Here is an 11951-nt window from a genome sequence, read left to right on the forward strand (position 1 = left end):
CCAAGCATCCGGGTAAGTCACGTGACCTTCGCCCTTTAAAAGAGTTATGCTGAGAGCCACCAAACAAATAAAATATTTGTTAGTCCACCGATGCCAGGACGGCGCGGCGATGATTCTCTTAATGCATAAGCTCAAAAGGCGAAAGTCAATTGCCTTCAAAAGACCGAGGTCCCATGATGGCAAGAAAATCTCATAGACGTTGAATCTCAGCTTAAGGCGAAAATAAACAAACACTGTGACGTTGAAGATGAACGGTAGGCAATGAATGCAACCTACGTCTTCCAGCTGAATCGAGAGAAGGAATCTCAAGATTCTAAACCTGTGCTTACAAATGACTGAAAACGCTAACCGCCATTTCATTGCTGTCCGTTGTGCAATGAAAGCGGGCGTTCTTCAGTAATGAAACACAGGGAGAGCCGCTTGAAGAACTGCTTCTCATGGGCTGAACGTTTGGAAGTAGAGCTGGCAGGTGTGGGAGTAGGCGATGTCTTCAATACATCTGCTAATCCGGGGTGAACAATGAACAATTGTACACCTCCGAATACAAGATATTTTGAGGACAAACTCAGATTCCGCAAAATCATTCGCATTATCGGGATACAATGCAGCAAGAGACTATTACAGAATTCTGTTACCGTGCGGTAAACAGAAAGATGAGAGTCGAATAGATATCTCTGTTTAAAATTCTCGCAATACCGAAGACGATGAATACTAGCGTTTCTCAGCAGTAGATGGTCATTCATGTATGCGAGAATCCCCGTTAATCAGAGACTTAAGTCCGTGATTGTTGGGCAGAGATACGGTTGTTATTAATTTTCAATCAAAGCAGGTGAGAAAGACATAAACAACCGTCTATCTCAAAGCGGCAGCTGATACTGAAATGCCTCGGGCAATTCAATACGCAGTAGCTGTCGCTGACTCGTCATCCTGAGTTGCCAAGTAATCCTTTCCACGAAGGAATGCGTTCGGCTAGAACCACCGAGCATAAAAAGATATGCTCGAGCAATTATAATTTAAGCGAAACTAATTTCGGTAAATATAAAAGCTAAAATGGTGTTGTTGTGACAACATAAGTATATAAAATTGAAACTGGAAACTCCTGGGAGGTTGCAGGCAACCCGGGTTGCAGTTCAATTAGAATACTTTTCGTCTAAGTCGCAATCCGTAGAATAACCAGGATATGCGCCTACCCTCGGACCATTCAACTGCTTAGCAGAATCATGTCGCGAGGTTAATATACGTAGTATATTTGTAGGATTCTGAACAACGATCTCCATCCTAAATTCTTTCCTTCAAGAAAACAAAATAAGGCTTCGGTAGCTCGACCACCTTCGTTCTCTATTAAAGAGAGTGAAGGAGAAGTCTTCCTCGAAGGAAAGCTTCAATGGTGAACAGAATACTAAGACGATAGTTCCAGCCAAACTGGATATTCCCGTCCGTTCTTCTCTATTCCAGGTTGGTCGCCTACTGTGAGATAGTCTTCTTTCAGCAGCAGTCTTCTTTCCTAATGCTAGAAATTCCAGGAATTCGAGCATAGGCGAGGTTCCCGATTATCGTGTAACATATCGGGGATTCATTCGTCTCGCTCACTTTGGGACCGTGGTCTCGCCTAAGTGTTTGGAGATCGTAAGAAACTCCAAACACTCTGATGCGCTAGAAATTCCGTAGAATTCTAAACTAAGCAGTCTGCGAAACCCCCCCCCAACCGAATTCGTCAAACGATATCGGCTGGTGGTCCTCTCGATTCCCGTAGAAATCGAGAATGGGGCAGGATCCCTCCTCAACGACCGGGGCTTACGTCAGGTAGGACCCGAAGGTCCCCCTGGTAGCGCAGTCCCCAACGTGGGATCCTACAGAGAAATCTCTGTAGGATCCTTCCCCTTTCCCTCGTAGCCGTAAGGAGAGAGGGGGAATGGGGGAGGAATTGGATACTCGCTCGCCTTGCCCAGTTGGAACTAGCAGTTGGAGAAGAGAAGGAGCAGCCATCGCCTTGCGGCGATGGCCCTCTAGAGTCTGGGAAAACGTATCGTCAGGAGAAAACTTTTTTCCCGAGGAGGGTTACGAACTCTCACTGTAGGTAAGGGTCTGCCGCCACTGTGAACGTCGTCTGGGTGGGGCTGATCGACACCTGACAGAAGAGAGCCGATACCGTCCCTCCGAACTCAATTCAAGTTCCCCCCCCCTCCCCGTCGAGGTCGAAACCTCTCAGGAGGACCGAAGGAGTATTTAAATACGGTGTGCCGAAGACACGATAGAAACGCCGCTGTCGCAGTAGAGGAGGTGGAAGTAGCATTGATCGACCGGAGACCAGAAACTGAGAGAGCCTTCTTGTCCGGAGACGAGAGACTCTGGTTCAAGACAGAATCGTAAGCCCCCTCCGATCGCGGGCATACCACCGTCGGTTTGGGTTCCCTCTCGGGCCCCAAAACGACTCTAGCAGAGACATGGGCTCTGCTGGTGGGAGCGGCGATCCTTCCCCCCGGTCGTTGTGCTGACGAATCAGTGCAATAACCTGGGTAAAGTTACTCTGAATCTCGGAAGTTACAGCGTCTTGAGGAGTATGACCGTCCAGTCCCTCCAACAAGAGCAGCTCCCAGGACCCTCCTCCTTCAGAAGAAGGACCAGCAACAGATCCCTGACGGTTGCCTCCAATCACTTGCGCGTACGTCCTGGTTGGTCCTAAGACCAACCTGGCACGTGCGGCGTCGTGACGGGATCGTGAGCGGCGCATCTCTCACGATCACTCCTATATACCTAGCTCTTCCTGGCGTATGCCGAGGAAGTTGAAGTATCGGAGAGACAGAACTGACGCTACCCCCTCTCCCCCTGACGGTCGCCTCCAATCACTTGCGCGTACGTCCTGGTTGGTCCTAAGACCATACGTGGCACGTGCGGCGTCGTGACGGGATCGTGAGCGGCGCACCTCTACGATCACTCCTAGCTACCTCGCTCTTCCCGGTGTAGCCCGAGGAAGTTGAAGGTAGTGGAGAGACAGACCTGACGCTCCCCCCCCGCTCGCTGGCAGGACCAGCGTACGTGGGGGGCTGCAGCCGATCACCAACCCGCGGTGGGGTATCGATCTGCAGGCCTGGCCGTGCCGCTCACCTGTGGCGAGCGCTCGACTGAGCACGTCGACCCCGGTCCGTGCGTCAGACGAGCTGCTGCTGGTCACCGTATCCGCCCGGTCCCTGTGGGAGCGGCGGTCAGGTGACCTGCAGAGCTCGCTTTCGCCGTGAGACCGGTGGAGCGTCCTCGCGCACGTCAAACGCGCTGGGTACCAGCCGAAGGCTGGTACCGTCCCCCCCGGTCGAGGGGACCTGGGGGACCTCTTCCCAGCCTCAACCCGTGGCTGGTCAGAGGGACCGTCACGTCCACCCGAGGTGGGGGTACCAGGCTGGTCGCTGCGAGAGCGGCCGCTGGCCTGGCGGAGAGTCACCTGAGCGGTCTCTCGACAGTCTTCTGCTCCGTGCCTCGGTCATGACGCTGAGCGAACTCAGGCGTCTTAACTTTGGCTGCACGGTCACCCGAACGAAGGAGATCGTACACTCGGAAACTTCTCGCGGACGAGAAACCGAGCCGGTACACCCCTGGCTTAGCAGCAAGAGCTGCCAAGACCAGGCGAGGGTGTACCAGCGGTAGCCAGCACACCCTTGGTCCCCGTCTTCTTCTTCTTCTCAGAAGGGGAGACGGGCCCCGTTCCCGAAGGAACAGGAGGACCAGCAGAAGAACCCCCCCGTCACACCGGAATGTGACGAGCCCTTCGAAGTTCCCGAAGGAGTCTTCTTAGGGGGAATAACAAAAACCCGATTACCAGCTGGTCGCTGCGAGAGCGGCCGCTGGCTGGCGAGAGTCACCTGAGCGGTTCTCGCCAGCCTTCTGCTCCGTGCCGTGGTCTTGGCGCCGAGCGAACTCTGGCGCCGAAACTTTGGCTGCACGGTCTCCCGAGGGAGAGCGTACACTCGGGATCTCCCGCGAACGAGAGACCGAGCCGGAACCTGGCGTAGCGGCATCGCTGCTAGCACCAGGCGAGGAAGTACCAGAGCTAACCGATACTCCTCTGGTCCCCGTCTATCTCTTCCTTACGGAAGGGGAGACGGGCCCCGCTCCCGAAGGAGGAGCAGGAGGACCAGCAGAAAGGACCCCCCGTCCCACCGAGGTGGGACGGGCCCTTAGAAGTTCCCGAAGGAGGACTTCTTAGGGGGGGGAGGCAGCCTTCTTCTTCTTCGGCTTATGGGCCTTAGAAGTCGAAGGGGAAGAGGAGGCAGCAACAGACGAAGATGACACCTTCCTCTTCTTCGTCAGCTCACGCAGGACAGTCGTCAGGTCCTCCATCCCAGGCCGGAGTCGGGCCTATTGCCGAAGCAACACGGCCCGACTGCACCTGTCCGGAAGGACCTGGGACTGGGGAAGACACACCATGGGCAGGACCAGCATGGACAGGCGCAGGAACCAGGAGCGACAGGAACAGCAACCAGCTCAGGAGCGGCAGGAACAGCGGCAGCGGTAAACACAGAAGGGACAGCCAAGCCAGTAGCGGGAACCACATCAGCGACAGGTACGGCAGGCCCAGCCATCGCCTCGTAGAATCATCGGCAGCCAGCGTGGTACTGGCGGCCGGTCCAGGGGCGAAGCTGCTGGAACAGCGAAGAAGTCTAGGGGCAGGCAACACGAAGAAAACACAGGCGTCGGCGGCAGCATACCCCTCCTCGGTACGGCGGCGACCGGCCCTAGTAGCGGCAGACGGCGTCACCGACACAGCATGGGGAGTGTAGACCAGCGGGGGGAAGCAGCATAAGCGGCCAGTGAAGGTTGTAGTGGAGACCACTCCAAGGTCACCGCCCCAGACCTCGCTAGACTCTGCAGCAGATCGTGGATGCTAGGCACGCCCTGCAGCCGCAGTGGTCCATACCTGTCCAAGGTCGTCTCCCACGGCTGTAGCACCTGCGGTAGCACAGACAGATTAGTAAGAGGGGTTCCCTCACGCACGGGGGGGGGGGGGACATGCCCCCACCCCGAACGGAAGGAAGACCCCAAAACAAAATACGAGGAAGCTGAGCGGGGGGCAGGAAAGAAGACGAAGAATCGGATACCAAGGGAGTCGCGGGAGAGCTTTCCGACGACTTCCTGGCAGACCTTCGCTTCCCCTACCCCCGCACAGCAGTGAAAAGTAATATGAAAATGAAACAGAATACTGCACTTGCGATTCACTTCATAGAACGTTAAAGAGGGAAAAATCAATTCCCGGTAAGAGCGGAAACTTGATCCATAATAATATGATGCTATCATAAATATATATGAAAATGAACAATACTGCACTTGCTATTTTCACTTTCACAGCAATAAATCGTAAGGATTAATTCCGGGTAAGAGCGGAAATTGATCCAAAATTAAATTTGATGCAATTAATAAATGAAAATGAAAAGAAAACTGCATTGCGAATCCACTTTCATTGCATTCTATTCATACAAAATAAGAGGCTCTTGCCGAGCGCAATCAAGCTCTCGGCAACGAACGCACAGGGCAAAAATATAATGAAAAAGAGTACTTACATCTTTCATTACACACTTTCGCCCAAAATACATGACTCGGCACGAGTGCGCCCAGCCATCGGCACCGAGACATAATTCAGGGTTCAATTTCATGAAAAGAGCGGAAATCGCCGTCTCTACGGCGATAGCTCCATGTTGATTCATAATTAAGTAATGAAAATGAAAACAGTGTACTTACAGTTTCATTTTCAAGTCAACCAAACCATTAGTAGAAAACACAATATAAACAAAGCATACGACGATGAAGCGGCAGCAAGAGAGCGATGACGAACACGTCCTTCACACGTCCCGCGGACCGAAAGCAAAAGTGATTCTTCACCTCTCGGGCGCGCGGGCGGTGCAACGAATTCGGACAAGCAGTTAACTACCGTTCTCTCCCTTGTTCGAAGCTTACGACCGTCCCAGCTGCCGCTAGTTACCTCCTATTGTTAAAGGACCGAGGGTTTGTATTACGTATCGGAACAAACATTCATTACGTAAGCAAAGTAAACACCTTTTGTCGAAATATTGCGCTGCCAATCCACTAGACAGAAACCCATTTACCTTGTTCCATCGGCTCTGAAACCCAAAGACTATGAATGGCGGAACGATACATAGATGTGGGTGGGGTATCTGTGCTAGCGTAGTAATACTACTGTAGCAGTTAGTGCCGCAACAGTACAGCAGTAATAAATTACATGAATTAAACGTTTAGGCCAACTGCTGGGATCCTTGGGGATCATTTAGCACTTCTTACAACTACTCGAGAAATGAGTTTATAGCCAGAGTTAAATTTTCTAATCCTACAATGCCCATGATAGCTTCAGTGTTATCCTAAATTATAACGAGGCCAAAGTGGGTGGAGCCTCATGAAGTTATCATTCTGACGATAATTATTGGTGAAGGTTTAAAGCCAATATACGGTACCATCTATTTTTTTTCAGTAAATAGGTAGATAGCCAATAAATAAAAATTGCATGACATTGGATATAGCTTGTCTACTATGTTTTTGAAAATTACCATCTATTCCCTACATCTTGTCAATCTGATTGCTTTTTAAAGCAGACTGTAATTTCTTAGGAAACTTATTTTGGGAGTTAGACTAATGATCAAAGTGTTTTTGTATTATTAACATAGTTTGTTGGTTTGTTCATTATGACAATTATCAATGGAGAGGTTCAGAGTTCATAAAAGTGTGCTGCTTTGCTTGTATTTAAATTTGTTTGTCATTTGTTACGTATAGCCAATCATCTATCAAGAAAGAGGGAAGAAATGCTGTCATAAGTTACGTAACGAGTGCGTTCGAAACCTTTTCTCCGAGTAAGTCGGCCCGTCTTAAAAAAAAAAAAATCACTTTTACATTGTAAGTACCAAATTTATTCAACCTAAACGTAATGCAGAATAGTCAAAATTTATGTGTAGATATAAGTATTCTGAATAAGCGTTATATTTATGAAATGCATAGATAAAAACGTTATTGCGAAAAAAACAAGTGTTACAGAGGCCCTGAATCCCATAGTAGTAGGGAATATAACCTAACCTAACCTAGTAGGGAACTTAACCATAGTAAGGAATGTAACCTAACCTAGAAGGGAATGTAACCTAACCAACCTAACCTAGTAGGGAATGCTGCCTGACCGGGAGGGCGAAGCCACCCCGTACCCCCCTTAAAGGCCTAACCTAACCTAGTAAGGAATGTAACCTAACCAAACCTAACCTACTACGAGATTCAGGGCCTCTGTAACACATTTTTTTGGACTTGCTCCTAGTCAAAGCATCGGATGTAGCTGAAAGTTGACATATGTATATTTTACAACCACACAAATTTTGTCAGCATTATCAATAACCTAAACCCGATAGTTTTAATTTTTATAGAGTAAAAATTATCTAACCGACGCCATGGCCAATGATTACAAGCCAAGAGTCGAAAAACATTCATTACGTAAGCAAAGTAAACACCTTTTGTCGAAATATTGCGCTGCCAATCCACTAGACAGAAACCCATTTACCTTGTTCCATCGGCTCTGAAACCCAAAGACTATGAATGGCGGAACGATACATAGATGTGGGTGGGGTATCTGTGCTAGCGTAGTAATACTACTGTAGCAGTAGTGCCGCAACAGTACAGCAGTAATATACATGAATTAAACGTTTAGGCCAACTGCTGGGATCCTTGGGGATCATTTAGCACTTCTTACAACTACTCGAGAAATGAGTTTATAGCCAGAGTTAAATTTTCTAATCCTACAATGCCCATGATAGCTTCAGTGTTATCCTAAATTATAACGAGGCCAAAGTGGGTGGAGCCTCATGAAGTTATCATTCTGACGATAATTATTGGTGAAGGTTTAAAGCCAATATACGGTACCATCTATTTTTTTTCAGTAAATAGGTAGATAGCCAATAAATAAAAATTGCATGACATTGGATATAGCTTGTCTACTATGTTTTTGAAAATTACCATCTATTCCCTACATCTTGTCAATCTGATTGCTTTTAAAGCAGACTGTAATTTCTTAGGAAACTTATTTTGGGAGTTAGACTAATGATCAAAGTGTTTTTGTATTTATTAACATAGTTTGTTGGTTTGTTCATTATGACAATTATCAATGGAGAGGTTCAGAGTTCATAAAAGTGTGCTGCTTTGCTTGTATTTAAATTTGTTTGTCATTTGTTACGTATAGCCAATCATCTATCAAGAAAGAGGGAAGAAATGCTGTCATAAGTTACGTAACGAGTGCGTTCGAAACCTTTTCTCCGAGTAAGTTGGCCCGTCTTAAAAAAAAAAAAAAAAAAATCACTTTTACATTGTAAGTACCAAATTTATTCAACCTACGTAATGCAGAATAGTCAAAATTTATGTGTAGATATAATAAGTATTCTGAATAAGCGTTATATTTATGAAATGCATAGATAAAAAGTTATTGCGAAAAAACAAGTGTTACAGAGGCCCTGAATCCCATAGTAGTAGGGAATATAACCTAACCTAACCTAGTAGGGAACTTAACCCAGTAGGGAATGTTGCCTGACCGGGGGGCAGAGCCCCCCGTACCCACCCTTGAACTAACCAACCTAGCCTAACCGGGTACCCCCCTTCAAGGAAGTAAAACTAGTAGATAAACCAACATATAACAAACTTTAATCTAGGTATTGGTATGGGTGAGAAATGCATTATAAATGGTGTAACATAAAGAGCCAGTCGTGAATACTGGAAAGGGGTGAGATTGAGTTGTGTATAAATCATATAGGGAGTGTGTATGTAATATGCAACGCAATGTACAATTACACATAACAGGTAGGTAGGTAGGTATCGAAACTTCCTAAAACCTAGTTCTAGTATCAAGACTTAAGCATTTTTAGGTGTCTGTCCTCAATTATAACATTTCAAATTATATATGGTGAAATTATTAGGTGGGGATATTTCAAAACAATTATACAAATACTATGGAAAAAGGAAAAGGAATAAACACTAGAATTCACAAATGTTTAATAAACAAATTAGGTAAATGCTTTTATGTAACTCAACGTATGGTTACCAGCCAGGGTTCCCAGATGACACCACTACCAACCAGCCAAAGTCTACCATGAAACCAGCCAAAATCCCGCCAAATGGAAATCCAAACCAACCCAAATAACTGTCAAATATATGTGCGTTATATTTTCTTTTATAAATGCATATTTTTATCATATATATGCTTGTATAGCGGCACCATAGTTTTGGTTACATAATATAAACTAATATAATACAGGGAAAAAAAAACGAGAATGAATTGAAATTTTGAAATGAGGCTCGCTCTCCGAAAATCCGGCGGCCTGTTTTGTGGTCTTCTGGTGTGTGTGTGATTTAGTTTTTTAATCCATCTACATATTTTGCTTAAATGTTACCAAGTTTCTACTGAAAACCTATTCAAATTCCCAAGATTTTCCTGAAAACCTTTAAAAATTCCCAATCTGGGGACAGATTCCTTAAACGTGGGATCACTGTTTAGCTCAAATAGAAAGTTTCTGAAAACCAGCCAAAAAACCACTAACCAGCCAACGTGAATTTTTACCCACCAAATTAGAAAAAAAAAAAAAAAAAAAAAAAGCCAAATTTGGTGAGAAACCGCCAAATCTAGAAACCATGTTACCAGCCAATACTTCACTCAGTCTGGTAGCAACGTAGGGGTCATACTGTAACGTGTCTGGCTAAATACATGTATCCCTCCCGTAAACCATTTTTTCCTCACTAAGTAGTCCGAGTTTAGGCCAAAAGCTCCCTTACAGTTAGCGCATGCGCAGTAGCATTAGCGCATGCGTAGTAGGATTCAGTGTCGTGGTAGTAGTAGTACCTAGTAGATGAGTATGGATGTGGAACTGCTCCACTATCGCTAGTTTTGTTTTTTTATTTCCGCCTGTATTTCGTGTTTTTAAAAGTGATAAATGTGGTTAATACCACAATAACACTGCAAAAACTATCCCCAAGTGGTTTTCTCCCCACCCAAAACCCCGGCTCCCACTGAGGGTCCCCGAACCGTAGGATAGAGTTGGGGTTTTGTCCCCACCCAAAACCCCGGTTCCCAATGGGGATCCCTTTACTGCAGGATAGACTTCAAAGGTAAATTAGTGTCGTCTGAATAAATATTACTTCAAATTCTTGTTCACGAGGTAAAATTGCATAGAAAAACCGCAACTGCCATACTCTGGGCCGCCGCGGATAAGTACACTAGATCTACCACAATGTTCACGCATAATCAAATTATCATTAATTTCTGGCCCTGTTCAAGAAATTTTTTGTAGAAACTATCGTAAAGAAAGGCTTGCGGAAATATTGGAAGATTAATTCTCTTTCTTATCCCTGGGATCTGTTTTTCATGCAATATACTATTGTAACCAATAGTATTTTATTTTTTTCCTATTTCATTGTGGGAGAAACGCCCGATTGTCATTTGTTGGAGCGCCTACAGTTTAGTTGGCCATGGGTTTCGTCTGCTAGGTAATCGGCGGACAAACACAAACAAGATGGCGGCCGTTTGTTTTGGCGCCAGCTTCGAAAAAATGTGTAGTAATATAAAACCAAAAAAACTGTAATGGGGGACCTTGTTGGGAACCGGGGTTTTTGGGTGGGGGGAGAACACGGAAGAATGGGTAAATGTCCATAAAACAGTAAGGGCGGACCTATTGGGAAACCGGGGTTTTTGGGTGGGGGGAATACACAGACGACGACAATGAACACTGGGAAAATAACGAAATGGCTGTGTGGATGACCCCCTACTCCACATCTGTTCCGCGTTCGGTCAGGCTAACTAAACTGTCCCCCTACTCAGTTTAGTTGGTAAAGGTTATTGTCTGCTAGTTAATTGGTTCACGAGATGAGTGGCCTAGGTAACTAAACGTCCTCCTACTCTACATTCGTAGCCCGAACTTCTGGGTTATTAGCCTAAATGGACGTTCGGGATGAGATGCGCAGACTGCATTTGTAGCCCGAACATATGGGCCATTAGCCTAAGTGGACTTTCTGTTCTGTTCACGAGATGTGCGTTCTAGGTAACTAAACTGTCCCCCTACTCAACATTCGTAGACCGAATATAAGCGCTGTTAGCTTAAGAGAACGTTCAGGCATGAGATGCGCTACCTGTCCAACTAAACTGACCCTAACCAAACGAACCAACCTAACCAGACTTAGGTTGTGTGCCCTTACCTGGCCGGGGGGGCGGTAACAGTGATTGCGACCTAACCAAAGGAACCAACCTAACCACACTTAGGTCGCGTGCCGTAACCTGGCCGGGGACCCCAGTATGGCACGGATAAAATGATTGTCACCTAACCTTACTTAGGGCGCGTGCCCTTACCTAGCCGGCTGGACCCCCGTATGGTGGTTTCTTTAAGTAAGCAAGCATTGTAATGATACAATGTTAGCAATCATTTAAATTAAGGATCCTTAACTTGTTCGTTCGGATGACTGGTACCCGTAACTTCTTACCGATATATAAATGCACGTAATAGTATTTCCCAGAATATATGGATTAAACTTATGTCCAAGTTCATAGTTCGAACACGTGAACTGCTAGCGAACGTGAATGTTCGGATTTGTTGAGCAGCCCTGACTTCCACTTGCCGATAAAAACACTGCCCTGCTTTGTTTCAACCTAAATCAATGAACATAAAGTACATATACATCGATAAACTTACATTGGAGATTTTGCGAGTCGTCAAATCCGTGGCCGGTCCGAGAGTCTCACCAGAAATAAAAAGCTTCCTATTGAAAATCGGAATCATCCGAATCTTCCGGGTACACGATTATTCTTTTCTTTCTGGCTGGGACGGTTGCTTTTGGCTTTTAATGAACTGGAATTTGTGGATCAGGCACGGGTGATGACGATTCCGTTTGCAAGCGACGTCCCGGGATTGTGAGATTCCAGCGACATTAGACATCATTTGGGC

General features: G+C 46.3%; 1 long non-coding RNA gene across 2 annotated transcripts in view; it reads right to left on the minus strand.

Moving 5' to 3' along the window:
• LOC135226083 (uncharacterized) overlaps positions 1-11951 on the minus strand; it is a 32572-nt gene that overhangs the window by 20485 nt on the left and 136 nt on the right. For both annotated transcript variants that reach the window (XR_010317148.1, XR_010317147.1), the window contains exon 1: positions 11700-11951. This exon is cut by the window's right edge and continues 136 nt beyond it. This is a non-coding gene — a long non-coding RNA (uncharacterized LOC135226083). The remainder of the gene's footprint in view (positions 1-11699) is intronic.

Source organism: Macrobrachium nipponense, chromosome 14 (genome assembly GCF_015104395.2).
Source record: "Macrobrachium nipponense isolate FS-2020 chromosome 14, ASM1510439v2, whole genome shotgun sequence".
Lineage (NCBI taxonomy): Eukaryota > Metazoa > Arthropoda > Malacostraca > Decapoda > Palaemonidae > Macrobrachium > Macrobrachium nipponense.